The 24072-nt window shown below is 41.7% G+C and overlaps 2 protein-coding genes across 6 annotated transcripts in view; one reads left to right on the forward strand and one right to left on the reverse strand.

The window, feature by feature from the left end:
- The window catches only part of Papst2 (PAPS transporter 2), a 114235-nt gene that overhangs the window by 43257 nt on the left and 46906 nt on the right, over positions 1-24072 (reverse strand). For 2 of the 5 annotated variants that reach the window (XM_071695500.1, XM_071695504.1), the window contains exon 1: positions 868-999. The exons of 1 other annotated variant lie outside the window; for it this stretch is intronic. The gene's annotated coding sequence lies outside the window, so the exon portion shown is untranslated. Of the gene's footprint in view, positions 1-490; positions 676-860; positions 1000-24072 lie in introns of those variants that run through there. 2 more of the 5 variants (XM_071695502.1, XM_071695503.1) reach the window with 2 other exon arrangements.
- Positions 13305-24072, forward strand: part of LOC139766628 (uncharacterized) — a 55173-nt gene continuing 44405 nt past the window's right edge. The window contains exon 1 of the mRNA XM_071695499.1: positions 13305-13482. The gene's annotated coding sequence lies outside the window, so the exon portion shown is untranslated. The remainder of the gene's footprint in view (positions 13483-24072) is intronic.

Genomic DNA, 24072 nt, shown 5'->3' on the forward strand with positions numbered 1-24072 from the left:
ACGTATATTTCTCACAGAAACTGGTCTACGATTTAACATGTATCATCATACATTACAATGATTCCTTATCTATCTATCTGTCTATTATCATTTTAATGTGTTAACTCCACATTTTTCCTATCCCTCAAAACCTTACCACTAACTAGTTATTCTATGTCAAAGATAGGTCTTAAAAGTGAAAATGGAATATCCCCTTTCTGAAATTATTCTTTACACTGGCATCAACAGTTCCATTAAAGAACAGGTTTCATAGTCTTGGAACTTTAAGATATATTACCATTTTCTTCAGAGTCAAAATCTTACAATTGTATTAACTTCTTTTGAATCAATGCCACACTTTCCATAATATACATAATCTTCACTAATATCGCCTTATCTAATATTAATCAATAAACTACAATGCTCTGAATCATGTTCTACAACCATTACTGTACTCTCTAGACTATATATCAACATTGTAAAACAAAATCACTAAACACTGTATGCTAACCGTGATGCGGAGCTTATCTGGTAAATAACCAAAATCAAATAACTTTCCAAATAACACGAAGTCCAATGATATGGGTTGCTTTCAAATCCATAAAATATTTCTTCGGTATCCATAAACTGTAACATTACAGGCTGCGTGATTGAAGTAAATAGTTATCTTTTATACATTCTGTATGAGAAAAAAAGGTTAACTCATAATTCCAATCTAATTCTAGTACAAGTTAGTCACCCGACCTTTTCATCTCATTACACCTTTTACATGTACAGGAGTGTTAGGTATACAAAGAATCAGCGTACACACTAAGTCATCTATTATCAAAGTATATGGATAAATATCATTCTAAGTGGTAACAACACAAGATAATACTGACTACAAACCTCAGAGGTAAAGGTGGAGCCACGTCAGAGGGACCGCCGGAAAGTTTGGTCGCGTTTCGTTTAGTAGAAATAATATAAGATTTATCTCAATATTCAATCAAAAACATACCAAACCTAAATTTTTTGCTGTAATTACAATATTTATTATTTTGTAATGTCTAACTGAAGTTGATTCAATATTAGCTTTCCTTGATCAAGAGAAATGATTCTTGAATATCATATATCGCAAGTAGGATAATTGTTCGAACTGCGAATTCATTTGTTTTGACTTTCCAGCTGGATTTGTTTTGATGTCCCAGCTGAGAGTGATGTCATATATGACGTTTTCATCTTTTTTTCTTTGTTACCTAACTTGCACCTCACAACTGGATTTCCTCATCAACCACAAGCCAAACTTTTTATTTTCATTGTAGACCATCTCATCAGTTACTATACGTACGGAAAAACACAGCGAATATGAAAAATACTGAAGGTAAGGATGTAGATGTACGTATATAGTTGACATGAATGACTATAAGGTTAGTAAAGTACTTTGGCTAGGAAGGTTATATGTTCATTCATGATTAACATAGGACCGATTTCTGTGAAACAGGTTTGCTGCCACCCAGAACCTCTTTGTAAAGGTTCCTGCAGCCCAAGGCTGCGACAATTTCAGTGGGACAAAACTGTGGATGACTTCAGAGGGAGAAGTAATTTAACGATACTCCCAAAGGTACAGTCCCACCAAAGGTCACATTCCACTTGCAGTATAACCACTTGTAGGCGGACCTCAGTAACACCAGAGGTAAGAATGTTAAGTGCAGAATCCAAAGAAAAGGAGAAGGGCAATAGAAAATTTTTATTCAAAGCAAAGGGCAACATATAACTCAGGCATATATTTCTAAATGATTATGATGTAATAAAGTGTTCTTATAGATGGCAAATGACATAGTCGTTGAGAGCGTTGAATGACTATATTTTGTTGTTCTACAGTAATAAAAATTTCATTATAACTACTGCAAGTCTTTACAAGCAGGTGTACCACAATACAACGTTGTATGATCCATATGAGTGAATATGACTCCTAAGTAGACATTAGGCAATCAAACTCTTGATGCTACTCAGGATCTTCCTACAAGCCTCTGCAGCCCAAGCTTGCACTATTTTCCAGTCGCTTTTTGGAGTGAATTTGTTTTTTTTTGACATGACTGTACACCGTATGGTTCAGTCTTGCGAAAGCTGACTTCATTCGCAGTGTAACCTTCTGGTTGAGTCCGGTAACACACACACACACACACACACACACACATATATATATATATATATATATATATATATATATATATATATATATATATATATATATGTGTGTGTACTTTTTTCATCGCCGTCAGCAAGGTAGCGCCAGGAAGAGATGAGTAAAGGCCGCATTCGCTCACATCCACCATCTAGCTGTCCCGTGTAATGCACCGAAACCATAGCTTCCTATCCAAAACCAGGCCCCCACGAGCCTTTTTGTGGTTCACCCCGGCTGCTTCATATGCCCTGGTTCAGTTCACTGACAGCATATCCCTCCCTTTATACCACATTATTCCTATGTCCTCTATCCAGTGTGCGCCTTTTACTCTCCTGTATGTTCAGGCCTCGAGAAGTCTTTTTTTTTTTTTTTCACTCCATCCTTCCATCTCTATATTAGTCTCCCTCTTTTCTTTGCCTCCTTCACATCTGACACTGTATCCTCTTTGTCAACCTCTCCTCAATCATTCGCTCCGTATGTCCATACTATTTCAGCTCACTCTCAACCACGCGCTTCATATTACCACACCTCTTTCTTATCCGTCTAATGCTTACTCGATCAACCCACCTCATAACACATTTTGTCCTTAAAGATTTAATTTCCAACAAAACCACCTTCCTTCGCACATCATCTATAGCCCATGCCTCGTATCCATACATCACTGGGACAATGATTCCTTCAAACATACCATATCCGCCTTCCCAGAAAAGAATATCTCTTTTCACACATTTTTCAATGCTCCCAGAGCCTTCGCCCCCTCAGCCATATATGCCACTAACGTTTCCATGGTTCCATTTGCTGCCATATCCACTCACATGTATCTAAAACATGTCACTTCCAAATCTTCTCCGTTCAAACTCACATTTCAACTGACCTCTCATCTCTCTTTTATCACCACTTTATTTTCTCATCCCACCATTCACTACCCGTTCTCACCTGCCCATCTTCAACATGCCATAGACTCCTCTCGCACATGCTAGCACTGATTCCTTAAACATCTCTCGTTCCTCGCCCACTCCCCTCGCTTCGTTTACTCTGACCTTTTGCCATTTGACTTCCGATCTCTCCCGGTATTTGTTCAAATGTGTCTCTTTTCCATGCTCACTTACTTTTTCCTCCACCCTCTTCTTACTCCTGCTATTTCCTCTTTACCGAAAACCTATGCAAATCTTCATCTTCGCCTCCAAGACAAACCTGACCCATTGGCGTTGGAACGGAGGGCAAGGCTGTGTAGGTGGAGCATCAGATTAAGCACTTCTCATGGAAATGAATCTTCAGTAACGTGAATATTTGTCAGCATAATATTTTATAACGAGAAATTACGATTAGTCACTTGGACAAGTAAATACTGATATATTGATATCAAAAGATTTCATGGAAATGCTTCCAATGTGCTTTATCGTTATCATAACATGGTAACAAATATATATATATATATATATATATATACGAACAAAGTGCATAGAACATACAAACCTCCAACAGCCAGGATCGAACCCGGGACCCCTGCGCAACAGGCGAGAGCGCTACCGCCTGTTGCGCAGGGGTCCCGGGTATGATCCTGGCTGTTGTGTGTGTGTGTGTGTCCTGACGGCTACCACCCGGTTCCTGACGTGGCACCCGCAGACAGGTGTTCTCTGCCGGGTCATGGTATACTATTTTCTTAATCTCAGACATTCGGTAGATTTCTACAGCTTGAGGCAGATGTATGATAAAGACTGTGAGGAAAGTATATAGGATACAGGTTTTGAAGCAAGCGAATATATGATACAGATTATGAGGCAAATATATGATACAGATTGAGGAAAATATATGATACAGATTGAGGAAAATATATGATACAGTTTGTGAGGCAAATATGTGACGCATTGTGCTCATTAACACAAACGTAAGTACTACTGTGTTGTTTGGTCACTTGCAAGGCAATGTTGGGATCAACAGACTGGAAAGCATTCAGAAACATTCTACAAGTACGAACGAGGAAATGCAACAGATATGCAACGGTTCCATTTTTGTGACAGTTCATGTGGTGAATGTCAAGACTCCACTGGGGTCTGACAATGACCCTTTGTGACCTTTGTAACCCTATTGGACTACCACTCACAGGAGGAGCATAAACTCGCCGAAGATACTGGTACAAATCAAAATGAAATGTCATTAGAAGGTTAACAAAACGTGAACCATACAGCTGAGAATGAAAAGAAAATGACAATCTACGCATGGCAACATATAAAAGGAGACGAAAGAAAACGAATTTGAATAACAAAACAGCATAACACAGAGGAAACGGAGTGACAAAATGTGGAGGAATCCGCTGGAAATACGTCAAAAAATAGATCAGACGAATGTAAATGAGCGCAGAGTGAAAGAAGAAAATATGGGGAGACACTCATTCATCACGTCAAATGAAATGATAATAGTACTGCAACTTCTACCATGATGATACTAATGATGATTACACTACTAATGCTAGTAATATAAGAGTGCATGACGTAAGCATATGAAGCTTCACAAAAGTCTGCAGACGTGGTTTAGAACAGTCCTCGTTAAACCCAAGACACAACTATACCGAGTGTTTGGCGGCAAACAATATTTGTCGTTGAATAGGCAATGCAGCAAATACAGCGAGTGCTATGCGCTAACCTTAGCTCTGCCAAATGGCAAAATCTCGTCGTAAGTACTCATAGGTAGGTAGGTAAGCACCTGCTTTAGGGGTGGTAAGTGTCTGATCAAATCTTTGAGGCTGGGATAAAAAGGTCTTGTGTGACGAAATGCTGCTATATAATCTTCTGTGCAATGCATGAAGATGGGAAGATAGATGTGGACAGAGCATATAGTTTAAATAGTACATAGAGAGTTCATTATCGAATCAAATTTTGGATGCTGGGGGGTCAAAGGTCAAGGTCAAGTAGCAGAGCTACGTTGTCGTTTGGAAGGTAACACTACACCAGTGGCTCCACTTCGAAAAGACCCTTTGTTATGGGTTCCGGGAACCCCAGATATCGAGTTCCAAGACTCACTGATAGTGAGTTCCTGGAGCCCAGATAACGAGTTCCGGGGAAATCAAGTAAGTTCCGGGAACCCCGATAACGATAGGCTGTGCCACCACGGGACGTAAGTGGCCATCCTGGAAGAAAAACTAGTTACCTGCAGAGAAATGATCCGAGGCAAAATCCAGCGATTCTTTGAGAAGAACGTGTGATCTTGCACGATGAAACTGGGTCACCTCGGCAGCAAATGACCGATCTTGGTGACAATTCACAACCACAACCAGGTATGATTTTTTTTGGCCAGGAATGCTCGGAGAGGTGGGTGGGACAGGTACTCCGGTGACAAGAAGGGGTTCAACGAAGGACAGAGGTGAGATCACCCGCTGTCTTGCCACCTGACGTCCTGCCAGCAGACACGGTCCCAACAGCAGACCTTGGACTCCCCTGGTTTCCCTCTGAACCAACCTTCCCCACTTTATCGCTTCCCTTCTCTCTCTCTCTCTCCAGCCCGTGCCACCTCCTCTTATCATATCCTTCGGTTCGGTGAGACCAGAGAGAGACAGCAAAGCGGGTTACGCTTACCTCCCCTGCACGGCTACCAAACTGTTACTACGCGAGAAGTCCGCCTCTTCTTGAGGTGTTTATATCATACAGGTGATTATGGATGGCGGGCGAGGCGGGAGCTCCCAGTAAGGTGAGTTGCTCCAAATGCCAAGGTCACATCATTACCAGTCAGAGGGCGTGCTGGACCTCCCCTCCCCAGCCATTCCTTACAGACCAGATATTTCACTATTTCCCCGTAGTGTTCATGACTAACAATAGAGCTTCAGTAATAAGTCTTATAATGCTAAACCTCTGATTTTATGATGAACCTCTTTTTACTATTTCTCTTTCGGTGAGTGATTGTTAATCACCCTCAACGATGATTATCCTTCACCAGGTGGTCTCGCGTCACTCCTGCCTCGTCTACGACCAGGGAAGGGGGTTGTCAGTAGCCTGCTGGACGAAGGTAAAGCATTGAGGCCACCATCTTCATTATCATCCACTTCCAGTCGCATGATGCCAGTCAGTATCGTTCCTCCAGTTTCAAGCAGTTGCAGCACCTCGTGTGAATCCGTCTTTTTCTGTACGGATACCTCGAACCCTAAAGGTCTGGAATCACATAAAAAAAGAGAATAATATCATGAACTTAATGATAATATTTCTGCTTCAATGTTTTCTTTTTGCCGTTCCTCACTGCTTCCCTTCCAGTGTCACCTTCAGTCTAACTAACACTGAAATCGCTGCCGTAATCTTTTCGTTCTGGTATGTTTTCTCTTTACGCCATGTTCCAGAGGATGGCCTTTACTTTGAATCATCCCACCAGGATCTTTCATCACTCACAGTATGTGCGTCATCTTTATGCACTGACATCTATGTATCCCGGTTCTGCTCCGCATCACTAATTTGCATATTTTTTTCCCCCCATACGTGCTTCCAGCCGTATCCTGCCAGAGTGTTGTCTGAGGGATACACGAAGGCAACAGAAGCAACGCATCAGCGTCTTGCCTCCTCCAAACCATGACCTTAGCCTTGACCGCCTGACAGGTTCCCCATACCTCTGGTCAATTCCTTTCATCACACAAACACAATGTGTTACATTCCCATCTATTGCAATTTGTGATGCACATTCTTTCCTTTTAACTTGTCCAGCATCGCCGATTAAGATCCTACGGTGAGCCTGTCATCAGGCATCAGCCGGGCCACGTCCCTCCACACATCCCATATGTCAGTCTGTAGGTTTACTTCATGACGTTAGCTCTGAAATCCCATATTAGTAAAATGTCTCTCACACTCAACTTACAGGACAACTGCAGTACAACTCACGGTGTTTCATCCAGCTTCCACGATGGGCCATTCACTCTCCGTTGCTGCCCCTCCTCCACACCTGGACGTACTTCCTATGTAACACTCTGAATGTTTTGTCTTTAAACCCTATTCCGTTTAACACATTTATTCTCTCTTCCTTTAGCACTTAACACATGCTTACTATCCCTTCCTTAAGAACTTTACACATGTTTACTCTCCCTTCTCAAACTCTTAACACGTTTACTCTTCCTTCTTTAAGTACTGAACACATGTTTACTCTCCTTTCCTTAAACAATCATATATAATCTCCCTTTCTGAACCACTTAAGACACGCTATTCTCTTCCTTTCTTAACCACTTACTACTTTACCATTCTTGACCACTTAACAACTGCTTACTCTCTTCCTTCCTTAAGCACTCAACCAAAGCTTACTCTCCCTTCCTTAAGCACTTAACGCTCCCTACCCTAACCTACTTCCAATAATCTCACGATACTTCTATTTGAATGGGTCCATATGGAATGTGTGGTTTAGTCTGTACATAAAAGGTTCTTTCTTATCTTTGGTGGATACATTCTATTCAGAGAACAAATCCCGCACCCTCTTACACAGTGTCCCAATTTCTCTTAGGCATCCGAACTCTACAGCTCGCCAGCGTCTGCCTAGCTACCTGCAGGACAATAGAGGATGCCCGAAGAATGCGGCCACTTGATTGATTGAATAGGGAAGATTGCTGTCATTTCACCGATTGATTGAATTTGCCTAATATCGTAATTGATGGGTCGCACTCCTCTCGCTCACAGACTGACATACTGCATTTCTTGAGTTTTTTTGAATTACTTATGACAAAGCACGGGAAATCTCCGTGTTTACATTTCGCACGACGTCACCGCCAGCATTCTACATGTGAATTTTATTTCGTTGCACCGCGCATGTGCATCAGTCAAGATTTTGATCTGATTCATCGGACCTGACCTGTCCTCTGTTTACACGAGAGGAGAAAGATGCATATACCTGCAACACCAATCAGCATGCACTGCATTCACCACCACAATCACACTGACCTTTAACGACGTGTTTATAGTAACACGAGGAGGGCAGCTCACATAAGTTATCCCACAGAAACATAAACAACACAGAAAACAGCATGGGACTTTCCAGAGTGAAATTCTAATGGGGTAAGCCTCATCTCGCTGGCCTGGACCAATAATTCAAAGTCCTCACTGGCCGTGAACGTCTCCACGACGCTGACCCAAAACATAAACATGAACGTGTAGAAAATATTTCATTACGTAAGGAAGTATGAGGCTGGACAAGTCATCGAAAGACAAAGGGCCAACCCAGGCTAAGGCTTGGCGAGTCTATGATAAGATTAACATTTCATGAGAAAGTATGATGCATAGGTTTAATCAATAATCTGCCAGGGACAGATAGGTATTGTGTAGGGTCTTGATAACGATACGACTGAATGTTTGACATAACTGCAAACCGCTTACAACTGTTTCGAGTACATGACACGGAATCACACACACACACACACGCACACACACACATGACTTTTGCATTTTATGGTAAGAACCTCTTCAAACTGCAGAAATACAAATCGAACTCCTCAAAATCTACGATCTTTAACCAAATTTTGATTACTAATAGATAGTCTAAAGTAGCAATAAATACAGCCATTTTCTTCCTTTTGTTTCGTAAAAAGTCTGAAGTCTACCCGAAGATTTTCAGAGACAAATTCATTATTCCAGCAGGAGACGTGCGCACTGACTTGTTGATGAAATGTCGTCAGCAGGGGCACCATGTTGCTATCAGGTGGTCATTCTCGACCATTCTCGTAGATCGTTGCCTAATGTCCTAGATTGAAGAATCGGTTGTTTTCGTTGTGTGTGTGTGTGTGTGTGTGTGTGTGTGTGTGTGATTACTACTTGTGACTATTGTTTGTGTGTTACGAGGAGAGAGTTTTATACTCGTGTTGCTCCTTCTCCTACTCTTGTAAGTATGGACCATGTCTGCTCCTATTTAAGAATGCACTCACACACACATCACCCTAAGCCAGGTTCCCACTTTTCGACCAGTTCCGAGGGGAGGATGAACACCTGGGTTGGGTGTGAGTCCCGCCCATGATTCGAACCCATGCGGGTCCGCCCACAGGCTTGCATGTGCTGACTCATGGTTGTGTGTATGTATGTGTGTACAGATTCCTAAGATTAAGGCTGGCTGAGGCTCTTGTCAGTGACAGTCCGATCTTGGGATGCCATTACTGGTACAGGGCGGGTGCGTGTGGTCTGCGTGGCATTAATGGCACAGGTCGCCCCGTAAGTAACTGTAGTGTAGTGGGTTCTTTTAGGTGAACGTGTGTGTTGCATACGATGTGTTGTCCCTTGTCCTGGGCTGACTGATTGGTTTTCCTCTGTCCCGGGCTGAGAGATCAGTTGTTTTCTGTCCCGGGGTGACAGACCAACTGTCTTCTGTTCCGGGCTGACGGACGTGTTTTCCTCTGTCTTTGGGTGATGGATCGGTTCTCTTCTATTCCATGTTGACAGACGGGGTTTCCTTTCTCCCAGGCTGACGTATCATCGTGGGAGAATTGATAATTCTTATCGTCATCTGGGATTCATTCGTCTAAGTGTACACAGACAAGGCACTCTTGCGAGTGTGAGTGAATGTCATATACCTCGGGGTAGGTGGTGGCAAGCACAGAGCCACAGGAAGGTGACAAGTAGGACCTAGAGACCTAAGTGGTCCTCAGCTAGTCGGTAAAATAGCACTATTACTGACACCAGCAGCGTTACAACAGAGGGACGAACACATTAAAATACAAAGAGAACGATATACAGTTATGAACGGCATCGGCGACAATACGAGGAAGAGTCAAGAGTATACTCAAGTGCATGACATACAAACTATACTGGTACTGGCGATCATACGAGAGACAGAGTACATTGGAACGCACGATATACGGTATATACTTGTCCAAGTTATGATACGTAGAAAAGAAATGTACGAATACCTTGTAGTACGAAATGTAAAGGGTGCCACTACGATATTTCTCATTCACGAGTCCCTCAAGCACACAATTTGTCTTTTTCTCCTCCATCTTCCACCACTTCTCCTCTTCCCTGTTAGTACACATCATTTTGAAATATAACCATCGTTTTTTTTTTGACACTTTCTAATTCCTAACTTACGTACCACTGTTCGCTGCTTCTAAGACAATACAACAGCCATCATTATTTCTGCTTTTTCCCATTACAGCTGATCTTTGACACCTGACGGTGTACAAGTGAGCAACGACGATAGACTTGGCTGGCGTGTTGTGGCAGTGACGGTTCGATCATGATGCTGGAGCCGGTGCTGCTGGGAACCACACAACACAGCCAGAATACTGAGAGGGACAGAGTATAGCTCACATCAGCATAATAAGTGCGCATCCTTCTCGCAAGAGGCAAGTTTTGCCACACTCCGTACGTGAAGCGACGTACGTGGCACTTCTTTACAACCTTTGGTTCGCGGGAGTTTTAGTAAGAACAGAACATGAGCCTCTAAGAAACCTTGAGATGGAATATCATGGTCAGTTACCATGCAGCTTTTAAATTTTACCTTTGTAAACATAAGAAAAATATCAGGTTGTCTGAGTGACAGTTTGAGATGGTGACGCTTGATAATGTTTTCCTCTTAATATGATCAAAATCACACACCGGTGTAGACCCCGTTGCTCACCAAAGTGAGACGAAGGGTATTCGAGTACATGGTATTCGAATAGTCATTTCCCTATTACGGGCGATCATAGCCAAGCGGTAGCGCTCTCGGGTTTGATCCTGGCTGTTGGAGGTTTATATGATATATACATATATATGTATATATATATATATATAAATATATATATATATATATATATATATAATCCCTGGGGATAGGGGAGAAAGAATACTTCCCACGTATTCCCTGCATGTTGTAGAAGGCGACTAAAAGGGGAGGGAGCGGGTGGCTGGAAATCTTCCCCTCTCGTTTTTTTTTTTTTAATTTTCCAAAAGAAGGAACAGAGAAGGGGGCCAGGTGAGGATATTCCCTCAAAGGCCCAGTCCTCTGTTCCTAACGCTACCTTGCTAATGCAGGAAATGGCGAATAGTATGAAAGATATATATATATATATATATATATATATATATATATATATATATATATATATATATATATATATATATCGAATCCTGGTTGTTGGAAGGAATTATGTGTTCTATAAAAGTGCGGCAATAGACATCGAGAAAGCATTCGACACTCGTCTTACACCTATTTACAAAAAAGGTACTTCTCACCGCCTTCTACAAGAATGACAATAGACTGGTCAATAGCTTCATAACTCGCCGCTATGCCAGTCACCTAGTACATATGCTAGACTTCCTCAAACCTCAAATTCTGCATTGGAATTTCTCACAGAGCACCTCTCTCTCTCTCTCTCTCTCTCTCTCTCTCTCTCTCTCTCTCTCTCTCTCTCTCTCTCTCTCTCTCTCTCCAGCCCTCCTCAGTCTCTTCCTACACGACTTCGCTTCATGCCTCGCATACCACAGCGTAAAAGGTCCCCATATGCATGCGACCTCACGGTTACATTATAGTCCTCTGACACTACAAAGGTAGTAACAAAATTGCAGCACGACGCCATGATATCGGAGGACCGTATCTCTCTCAAAACAAACTATCTACATCCCTAAAGAAATCCAAAGTCGCCCTCTTATACCCTGATAGACATCAATCCAACCTCTATCCTCTCATAACCCTGAGTGATCAGCTAAACACACACCATACTATCACACTCGACACACATGACACACACACACACACACACACACACACACACACACACACACACACACACACACCCTAAAAGCATCAAAATTAAGGCCATAAACAATATAAACACACTGTGAACCCTCGTCGGCACTATTTTCACTCAAGATAAAGAACGTGCTCAGTACGTAGTTATCTGCAAGAGCACTCGAGTTTCTCCAACCACACCATTCCATAACCAAATACCAGTCCCCCAAGCAGAAATAGAATGCCCATCGCTGCTTCACTCCTGAGCAATCTACACTTGCAAATCTCCCATCGCTCACTAAACGTAACATTGACGAAACAAAAATCGCCCTGCAGTGCCTCGTTAAGTACTACACAACCCATCCTCTCAACCCAAACTCCCTACCATCAGAAACATTCATCTAAAACTACACTCCCCAGACACGTGCGAATGTCACATCCTCATCTGTGTTCTGATCACCATCTCTCCAACATTACAAACCTATCGCAAGACAACTCATGTCCAAGATGCATCTTCCACACCGAAGGAGCCGCGAGTCTACTGCTTGTCATATCCCCATCTCACAAAGACAGACACATCACAGCATCGCAAGACTATTGGTTCCGATAGTATATATATATATGTGATACTACAAACAGCGCCCCACATATCCCAATACCCTTCATACCCACGTTGCAGCTCTCATAAAGACACTGAACGCTTACTGCTCAAATGTCCTGCACTCTCCACATGGGCGCACATCCATCACAACATTTTGTGCCGTGATAATTGCCTGTCTCTACTGTATGGGGAGCGCAGCAGGAGCCTCATGAGGACGAAAGGCGCTACTGGGGCATGACGCTACCTCGCTAACGCGGGCAGTGGCGAATATATATATATATATATATATATATATATATATATATATATATATATATATATATATATATATATATATATATAGGTCACAGTGGCGCGCATGATCTGGTATTTGCTGATAATCACGAGGAAATTGGAACACGATAAGTCCCAAGTGCACTTTCGTGTGATTATTACATCGTCAGGGGCATTACAAGAATGAGATATTGCGTTCATCTCATTCTTGTATCTCCCCTGACGATGTGATTATTACACGAAAGTGCACTTGGGACTTGTGTTTCATTTTCCTCTTGGTTGTCAGCACATATATTGTTTGCATGGCTCATGAAATATCCATGGAATTCATTTTGATTGGAGCTTTTTTTTCTTTAGATAAAGCTTAAACATTCTTCCAATATAGATATCGACAATTTTTGGCGTGTGAAAGAGTTGGACAGATGGGCCTGAGGCAGCATATGGACTATCATAGAGTGACCAGCTGAAGAAGTGGTGGGTCACGGGTGGTGGTGAGTGGGACCAACGGGCGCTGGGTGATGGTGCGAGGCCGGCTTCCCAGGCTCCCAGCTCCACCAGCCAGTCACACCATGACTGCTGGTGAGTGTGTACGGTATATCGACGCTCTGCTGCGCTGGTCACGCCACTGCCCGAACTCGCTGCTCACACTATCCATATTTATCGTTTATCTTCTATTTTGCTCTAAATGAGAAGAATATCATTTGATATCGTGTGATCTGTGGGTTGAAAGCTGGCGTCATTTTCCGTGTGGTGGTAAAATTGAACCAAGTTACCGAGCGTCTCAAGTGGAAATTTACGTCGATATGTAACGGTATTGCATAAGCTAATTACCAGTGTCAGTATTACAAAAGTATTCTGAGTAATCATATTATTCATTCAAATATCCATTGAGAATGACTCTACATCATTCACAGGAAAACATCTCATAGTGGCAACAAGAAAATTTCAGAAGGCATGTGAAAGTGCAGTGACAGACTGATTTTTCAGAAACACGAATCATTCTAAACGAAATCTGTGCCAGAAATCATCTCCCTACATTCACGTATTTATGAAAGTAATTTTCAGGTATGCAGGAAATAGGCAACGCCACATATAGTTGCGAAGATGTAAGGCACCAAAACTGAAAGTTGTAAAGCGAGTGGTGGCCAGGTCTGGCTATGTTGTTCATTTAGTGTCGAGAAGTTTTTTTTCTTCCTCGCCCTTTTTTTCAGAGACGTTTGTTATACTATAGACAGTATCATTGTTACCAAAGGAAGCGTTACCATAGCTGGCGTAGTGGCAGTATTACCAAAGCTGGCGTGATGACAAACACCGGCTGACAGGTAAACCAGATTTATGTATTATTTGCTCAGTATTGGCATCATCTTCAGTAAGTCTAAAGGACTGAACATGTTCACGACCTCTGAATGTATCGCGGTATTAAAGAGGAAAAACGCTATTAATTGCTATTCTTTACTCCCAGTTGGTTCATGGCAATGCATATTATGTAAATCAGGTAACTCATGAAAAGCAATGTATTTCAATAACGTATGAGAAAAATAGTGCGAAGAGTAGGACTGAATAAAAAAAGACGAGAAGCTGTTGACAGTAAAAATTCTCCGGAGCATTACATTCATGTAGTAATACTTGCATACCGACTGTATGTGCAAGCACGTCACAAACTATGTCAGGCAACGGTACTAGGTTATATCTAAAGGCAACTACATAACTTGCTTCGAATAGTAGCACACACCTGGTTCAGAAAAAAATATAGGCTGGATTAAACTCATCCAGAAAGTCGACCAAACTAGATTATTAGACTCTCTCTCTCTCTCTCTCTCTCTCTCTCTCTCTCTCTCTCTCTCTCTCTCTCTCTCTCTCTCTCTCTCTGACCTATTATACCCTCATATCCGTCTTTAACCATGTATATTTCACAACATAATCTTAGCTTTCATGACCAAATCCTCTAACAGATGGAGACCCATCCGTAAATTTGGCAGTATCCAGAAATTAATTACGTAGACAAAAAATTGTACAAAAAGTACGAAAGCGTCGAAGGGAACAGGGAAGTCAACAAAGAACTTTGTGATGACTCAAATATTATATCTTGAGGAAAAATGAAACTTTGTAGTTATCAGCAAATACTAAAACACACTTATAACTGTCACCGACTGCAAATATAATTATATAATTAATGAACGAATGAATTATATAACCTATAAATTCTTTAAACGCCCGAAAACAATGAGCATAAAACAAAAGAAGGTGGTGAAGCGCAACTGACACGGGAAGACCATTACAGCAGCAAGGAATGTTAACTCTCACTCTCCAGTCCAGTGAGACAGTTTTCTTCTCTCTCTCTCTCTCTCTCTCTCTCTCTCTCTCTCTCTCTCTCTCTCTCTCTCTCTCTCTCTCTCTCTCTCTCTCTCTCTTTTATACACATTTGTCATTTCCCGCGTTAGCTAGGTAGCGTTAAGAACAGAGGACTGAACCTAAGAGGGAAAATCCTCACCTGGCCCCCTTTCTCTGTTGCTTTTTTTGCAATAGTAAAAACGGGGGTAGGATTTCCAGCACCCTGATCCCTCCCCTTTACGACACGCAGGAAATACGTGGGAAGTATTCTTATATATATATATATATATATATATATATATATATATATATATATATATATATATATATATATATATATATATATCAGGAGAGCCATCCTCTCTCGGCCTCTCCTTGACACTATCCTCCAGACTTTTATCTTCAGTTATTATCACACCAGTCAACCCCATTCTCCTTCAACTTGGCTATATCAGAGCCAAAATGTCCAGATTTTACTCATCAAAAATGATCTATTTCCCTTCTTATCCTGGTTAATTCCACACACATTAAGACATCCCCAGTTAGAGCCGACGAGGGAAAATCCTGGCTGGAGTTTTTCTACCGAATCTGATTTTGGAAAGTGATATTACAGAGAGGGAAAGGCTTCCAGCCCCCTGCTCTAGCCTTAATTCGTCGTCTCTCTGGACACATGAAAGAGATACTTAGGTAGAATTCTTAACTCCCCTCTCCCCTGGGATATTTATTAATTCATTTGTAATCGTTCCAGGATCCCTGTCTTGAAACGATCGTGGTGTTACTACAGTGCTCCTTTTTCAGGAGCTTTTGCTTCTCCAAGGCTGCGCTACTTCCAGTAGCAGGGAAATAATGAACTTTAGCATGATAAGTTTTTCGACAAGACTGTATACTTCATTAAAGATGATCATATACCCTCGCCGTAGGTGACATGTATATATATATATATATTTTTTTTTTTTTTTTATACTTTGTCGCTGTCTCCCGCGTTTGCGAGGTAGCGCAAGGAAACAGACGAAAGAAATGGCCCAACCCCCCCCCCCATACACATGTACATACACACGTCCACACACGCAAATATACATACCTACACAGCTTTCCATGGTTTACCCCAGACGCTTCACATGCCTTGCTTCAATCCACTGACAGCACGTCAACCCCTGTATACCACATGACTCCAATTCACTCTATTTCTTGCCCTCCTTTCACCCTCCTGCATGTTCAGGCCCCGATCACACAAAATCTTTTTCACTCCATCTTTCCACCTCCAATTTGGTCTCCCTCTTCTCCTCGTTCCCTCCACCTCCGACACATATATCCTCTTGGTCAATCTCTCCTCACTCATTCTCTCCATGTGCCCAAACCATTTCAAAACACCCTCTTCTGCTCTCTCAACCACGCTCTTTTTATTTCCACACATCTCTCTTACCCTTACGTTACTTACTCGATCAAACCACCTCACACCACACATTGTCCTCAAACATCTCATTTCCAGCACATCCATCCTCCTGCGCACATCTCTATCCATAGCCCACGCCTCGCAACCATACAACATTGTTGGAACCACTATTCCCTTAAACATACCCATTTTTGCTTTCCGAGATAATGTTCTCGACTTCCACACATTTTTCAAGGCTCCCAAAATTTTCGCCCCCTCCCCCACCCTATGATCCACTTCCGCTTCCATGGTTCCATCCGCTGACAGATCCACTCGCAGATATCTAAAACACTTCACTTCCTCCAGTTTTTCTCCATTCAAACTCATCTCCCAATTGACTTGACCCTCACCCCTACTGTACCTAATAACCTTGCTCTTATTCACATTTACTCTCAACTTTCTTCTTCCACACACTTTACCAAACTCAGTCACCAGCTTCTGCAGTTTCTCACATGAATCAGCCACCAGCGCTGTATCATCAGCGAACAACAACTGACTCACTTCCCAAGCTCTCTCATCCCCAACAGACTTCATACTTGCCCCTCTTTCCAGGACTCTTGCATTTACCTCCCTTACAACCCCATCCATAAACAAATTAAACAACCATGGAGACATCACACACCCCTGCCGCAAACCTACATTCACTGAGAACCAATCACTTTCCTCTCTTCCTACACGTACACATGCCTTACATCCTCGATAAAAACTTTTCACTGCTTCTAACAACTTGCCTCCCACACCATATATTCTTAATACCTTCCACAGAGCATCTCTATCAACTCTATCATATGCCTTCTCCAGATCCATAAATGCTACATACAAATCCATTTGCTTTTCTAAGTATTTCTCACATACATTCTTCAAAGCAAACACCTGATCCACACATCCTCTACCACTTCTGAAACCGCACTGCTCTTCCCCAATCTGATGCTCTGTACATGCCTTCACCCTCTCAATCAATACCCTCCCATATAATTTACCAGGAATACTCAACAAACTTATACCTCTGTAATTTGAGCACTCACTCTTATCCCCTTTGCCTTTGTACAATGGCACTATGCACGCATTCCGCCAATCCTCAGGCACCTCCCCATGAGTCATAAATACATTAAATAACCTTACCAACCAGTCAACAATACAGTCACCCCCTTTTTTAATAAATTCCACTGCAATACCATCCAAACCTGCTGCCTTGCCGGCTTTCATCTTCCGCAAAGCTTTTACTACCTCTTCTCTGTTTACCAAATCATTTTCCCTAACCCTCTCACTTTGCACACCACCTCGACCAAAACACCCTATATCTGCCATATATATATATATATATATATATATATATATATATATATATATATATATATATATATATATATATATAAACTTACATGTTCTCTGTTTCCCGCGTGAGTGAGGAAGCGTTCAGAACAGAAGATTGAGCATATCCAGTTACGAGAGCAGGCTTACAGCTGCCAGGAGAATGATTACCATAAAGATCAGAATACCATTAACCGCAGATCTACACGCGACATTGCAGGAGGAATATCAAACACCTTCTCAGGTTACACTTCCGTCGCTTAAATACATGCAAGAACCTCGTCCATTATAGGGTCTATTATTGACAAGCAATCGATTGCGAGATTTTCTGGTCGAAAGACTGACATGTAAACATAGCGTGACGCAATACCAAAGCGCTTTGTTGCAACTACATTGTAACGTCACCATTATAATGTGACGTTACGAGCGCGGTGTGACGGCACAGTTAGGAAGTCGTTTGTATTCAAAGAGTGACCATTTCATCGTGAGGTATGATAATGAGGGCGTGGCCCGGTGATCAGGGTGTGGTCCAGTGTCTCTCTCGTGGGAGTGGGGGAACAACGAGTCGGCTTCGTGACCTCGCACACGTATGCACTTACTTGGGAGGTTAAAAGTACACAGTCACAGTCTCTCTCTCTCTCTCTCTCTCTCTCTCTCTCTCTCTCTCTCTCTCTCTCTCTCTCTCTCTCTCTCTCTGTTCTCCTGACACTTATTCCTTCCTACACCTTCCCATCCCTTGGCTTCTTATATCAGTTTACACAAATTTAGCTTAGTTTTAAAACTTCTGTGGTATTTTTCAGAAGACAGAAAATAGAAAGTATATATATATATATATATATATATATATATATATATATATATATATATATATATATATATATATAATACTTAGTCGCTGTCTCCCGCGTTAGAGAGGTAGCGCAAGGAAAAAGACGAAAGAATGGCCCAACCCACCCACATACACATGTATATACATAAACGCCCACACATGAACATATACATACCTATACATTTCAACGTATACATACATACACAGACATATACATATATATACACATGTACATATTCATACTTGCTGCCTTCATCCATTCTCGTCGCCACCCCGCCACACATGAAATGGCACCCCCTTCCCCCGCGAGCTCGAAGTAGCGCTAGGAAAAGACAACAAAGGCCGCATTCGTTCACACAGTCTCTAGCTGTCATGTGTAATGCACCGAAATCACAGTGCATATATATATATATATATATATATATATATATATATATATATATATATATATATATATATATATTGAATGGACTCTTTGTTCAAGGAGTTCTTTTAATCTTTTATAGGGTTCCCTCAGCGCTCACGAAGCTGCCCACATTCAGCGCGCAGGAGTACAGGTCATTAGGTGTGGTGATGTTATTTCGTCTATGTTAGGAGAGAGTAGGGTGAGTGAGCAGTAAGAATTCTGTGTCCTCTTCGTGGTAGGTGTTAGGTGTATTGTATGTTGGACTTGCGTGTTGTAGCAGTCGGTCCAAAGTCAACCCCTCTTCCCCTCGCCGTTGGTCGATAAACTGAATAACTGGCTTAGGCCAAGATATATATATATATATATATATATATATATATATATATATATATATATATATATATATATATATATATGTATGTATACTTTCTATTTTCTGTCTTCTGAAAAATACCACAGAAGTTATATATATATATATATATATATATATATATATATATATATATATATATATATATATATATATATATATACATCTTGGCCTAAGCCAGTTATTCAGTTTATCGACCAACGGCGAGGGGAAGATGGGTTGACTTTGGACCGACTGCTACAACACGCAAGTCCAACATACAATACACCTAACACCTACCACGAAGAGGACACAGAACTCTTACTGCTCACTCACCCTACTCTCTCCTAACATAGACGAAATAACAACATATATTATATATATATATATATATATATATATATATATATATATATATATATATATATATATATATATATATATATATATATGTATTTCTAGCGTTAGCGAGGTAGCGCCAAGAACAGAAAGCTGAGCCTTAGAGGGAAAATCCTCACTTGGCGTCATTCTCTGCTCCTCCTTTTGGAAAAGTAAAGACTGGAGTGGAGGATTTCCAGCCCCCCCCCCCCCCCTTCCAACCCTTTGAAGTCGCCTCCTTAAAAGGGAATACGTGGGAAGTATTCTTTTTCCCCTATCCCTAGGGATATATATATATATATATATATATATATATATATATATATATATATATATATATATATGATTTGGCCTTGATTAGGGTAGTCAGTTATCTGTGCCATCTCGGTTGACATACGAAACAGCGATGTTTGAAGCATTCTAATAATGGTGCCGTCCGGAAAGTGGCTAGGAAAGTGCAACTTGTGTATGTCTGGGGAGCAAGGTATCAGGAGATGGGTCATGTAGGGTGGTGGTGTTTAAGACTGAGTTAGGGAGGTGACAAAGGTGCAACTCGGGTCACCGGTGTATATAAATTTTGTCAGTGCCTCAGTGAGGGTGGGAGGGACCTGTGAGTTTACGATGTAGAAGTGTGAGGCAAGGGCATGCTTCCCACTTTCATTTCAGGGTTAGTGGTTAGTCACGTAGTGGTTTGGATGTGAGGGATTTAGTGCTGTTGCAAGTTATTTTTTTTTTCTATACGTTTAAAGAACTTGTATTTATTCCTGCTCTATTTACCTTGACGTATTTTCCTTGAGAGAGACAGAGAAAAAAAAAAAAAGGCTGGAGTAGCGGCTTTAACGCTGAGACACACTATACCAGTGTGTATGACAAGTGCAGTAATGTATTTTACCTACCCTGGCCTTCAACCATGCTGTATTACATCACTTTCAGTAGACAGCCTAGCTTCTAGCTATGCTGAAGTCTGTTACCTACCCTGGATAGCTATGCTGTGCTGTGTTACCTACCCTGGATAGCCATGCCTTGCTGTATTACCTACCTTGGATAGCCATGCTGTGCTGTGTTACCTACCCTGGCCAGCCTAGCCTCCACCATGCTTAACCGTATAGTAGGTTCTCCCTCAGTGGAAGTCATTATCATACTTCTTCAAGCGCCTGAAGGCATTCTGTGTTGAAAGATGTCCTTAGGAGGTCTGATTGCTAGCTATTATATTTCTTTTTTTCAGTGTCTCAATGATTGATAGCTCTTTTTTAAGTCTTTGTCAATTTCTCATAGTGAAGGTTTCTATTTCTATCAGGTGTTTTTGCCTCTGTTCACTGTTTGTTTTATGCGTGGCCAGTCCAAGTGAAGGTTGATAACATACTAGCTGTTTTTACAGGCAGTTTCTCTTGTTATGTTGAACTGGTTCTGAATGGCAAAATGTTTCTGTGATGTTTAGGGAGATAGCTAGCTAGCTAGCTAGCTAGCTAGAGAGAGAGAGAGAGAGAGAGAGAGAGAGAGAGAGAGAGAGAGAGAGAGATACCTACTGACTTACCTACCTACCTACCGGTACCTACGTCGAGTTGGCCTTAAAATTCTAAGGGCTAGTGCGATGCGCTTTCTGAGTTTCTTTTTGAAGGTAGCTTTATATATATATATATATATATATATATATATATATATATATATATATATATATATATATGTAGATAGATAGACAAATAAAACAAAAATAGAAAGATTGACCGCACACTGCAGGCCTGGCCATGCCTGGGATCGCCCTAGGCGAAATTTCACCGTCATGGCTGTACATTGTTGGTGTGGGGACGGCCTCCCAGCAAGGCCGGACGGACCTCCAGCTCCACTGCACTAGCCAGGCAGGAAAGTGAGGAATGTTGCTCAAGTGACCGACAGAGCTTGGTGACGTTCATTCGGCCTGGGCTACAACGCTTAGAACTGACCCACAGCTTTCAAATGCACGAGTGAATCGATGCGTTGAAAATGAAAATTCATTTGAAAGTAAAGATTCTTTCTTTTACTCTCGAAATTCAGCGATCAGCTAACTGTACGATACGTGTTGGAAAGACTTTCTCAACACGGAGATAGCAGCAAAAAGTGAGAGCAAGTGTTTGCAGGAATTCCTCCTCCCCCCAACCTCCCCTCCCCATTAGCCTGACGGTCACTGCTTGCCCGGCAATCACTGTTTACTTGTGCTACGCTACACGTCACGCCTTTCACCGTTTGGAATGTAAATCATATAGTTACGACTCTCTCACTTTCCGTGAGTATGAAATATACATAAAACACAGTATGATCTCTGGTAATACGTCCTTCAGTAAAGATATGAAATGGCTTACAAACAGAGAAACACCCATTCTCAAACATTGATGGGCTGTGACGAAATACACTGTGGTGGTACTCCAGTCAGCCATCACTCGTAGGGTAGAAAAAGCCAAGGATCAAGTGTGGCAGATTAAAAAAGGAGGATCTAAAAACCTTAGAAAGGAATGTTGAAAATAAGTCGGCAGAAAATGCAAAGCTCTTCTCTTAAACTCGTCAGAACTAAACTGTCACTGAAAGAGGAGCTCATCAGGCTTTAAGATTCAGAGGGGAGTTAGAGAGGATAACGTTAGGATATGTAGTCCAGATGTGGGGTCTGTGAGGGATGTTGAGGAGGACAACGTAGGCGGGAGAGCTGTTGTCAACGCTGGCACTAATGGCCAAGTCGTGGACCTACATCCATCGAACAGATGCATCCATCATGGCATCATTTTTGAGCTTAAAGAAGCACTAAAGGTTCAGTCTTCGTGTCCTCTGGGACATTACAGCACCACAGGTGTTGGACTATATGGTGTTGGGCTACGGTATGACTAAACTGTGAAGGCAATGAAGGCTAGAGACATAGAGGTGGCTATAGATAAACTCTAGGAAGCTGACGAAGCCATGGATGGCAGAGGAGATCTTTATATCATCAGACTGCTACTGAGAATCTGATGAAACTTGCAATGTCTGTGGAAAGCCCAGTTAAAAACAAAACCTATGTAGATGGCAACAGCTCGTAACACCCGGAACAGTTATTGGGCTTGGACGCTGGTGAAACAAGTGAAGTCTTCCATACAGCTGGGTATATGCACTGATTAGAGAGAAGGACAGTTGATGGGACAAGAGGATTTGGCCAGTTCAATGGAGAACTTGTAGAGTTTCATAAGTGAGTCGGCAGGCGAAGGAGAGCGCTTGAAGATCATGGAGTGTAGCTATCTGGAGACATCAAATTGTTGTAGACTCACTGGAGTTTGAAGCAGGGAGTCAGGTGGTGTGTCAAGGTGGGATTTTCGCTGGCAGATGGTGACGGTGATTGTTACTATGTTGAGCTATGTCATTACTGGAGAGGTCATTAACTCGGGGCTTGTTCAACCCGCGGTGTGTGTGTGTGTGTGTGTGTGTGTGTGTGTGTGATTACTATTTGTGTGCTACGGGGAGTGCTATTCCGTATCTTAACCTTGCATATATGTACTATGTTTTTACACACTCACACACACACACACACACACACACACACACACACACACACACACACACAGAGCCTAAACCTGATACATAGCTATCAACCAGCCGCAAGGAGATGAACACTTATCTTGGGTGTGGGCCGACAGCCACGTCCAGGATTCGGTCGTGGTAAATAATCCTGACCACAACACCACGGTGTGTGTGTGTGTGTGTGTGTGTGTGTGTGTGTATTTTACCGGAAGTGAAACAATAAAAACAATTCTACGCGTGAAAAAGTTGAACGAGGAAAATCCTTTGTAATTATGATGACACAACACTTTATAAAAGCAGGTTTATCGCTCAGCATGTAACGTTAGAAAGTTATCGATCGGTTCCGATCTTGCTCACTGCTAGTCAACCGTAAACACGAAGACGTTCACATGACTGATTTTCTCAAGATTTTTCCTTTACGTGTCCATCGATTATCGTTTCCATAGTAACATCAAATCATTGTATCAAATGAAGTTTATAAAGAATGGATAACATAAATTTTTCGCTAAGATTATGAATGGTCCAACTTTATTATCCTCCTTTTCAAAGATGGCATAGACTTTATCTTATTCCTTTAGATAATGATGTATGACTTATGCTATAGAAAGCCCCCTTCACTATGGATGCCTATGCATTAATCTTCCTCTTGCACCAAAAGAAAATAACGAACTTTCATATTTTTTGGAAACACTATTTGGCTGCTGGATTTTGTAGATTACAAGTTACACCTACTTGAATTGTTCAGCCATTCCCTTCACTTCGTTAAAGATATCACCGTGAAATTAGTAAGCTGACCCTGATGGCAGAATTTTAAACTGCGGCATTAAAACTTTCTGCTAATATGAAGTT

This window comes from Panulirus ornatus, chromosome 58, assembly GCF_036320965.1.
Source record: "Panulirus ornatus isolate Po-2019 chromosome 58, ASM3632096v1, whole genome shotgun sequence".
NCBI classification, from domain to species: Eukaryota; Metazoa; Arthropoda; class Malacostraca; order Decapoda; family Palinuridae; genus Panulirus; species Panulirus ornatus.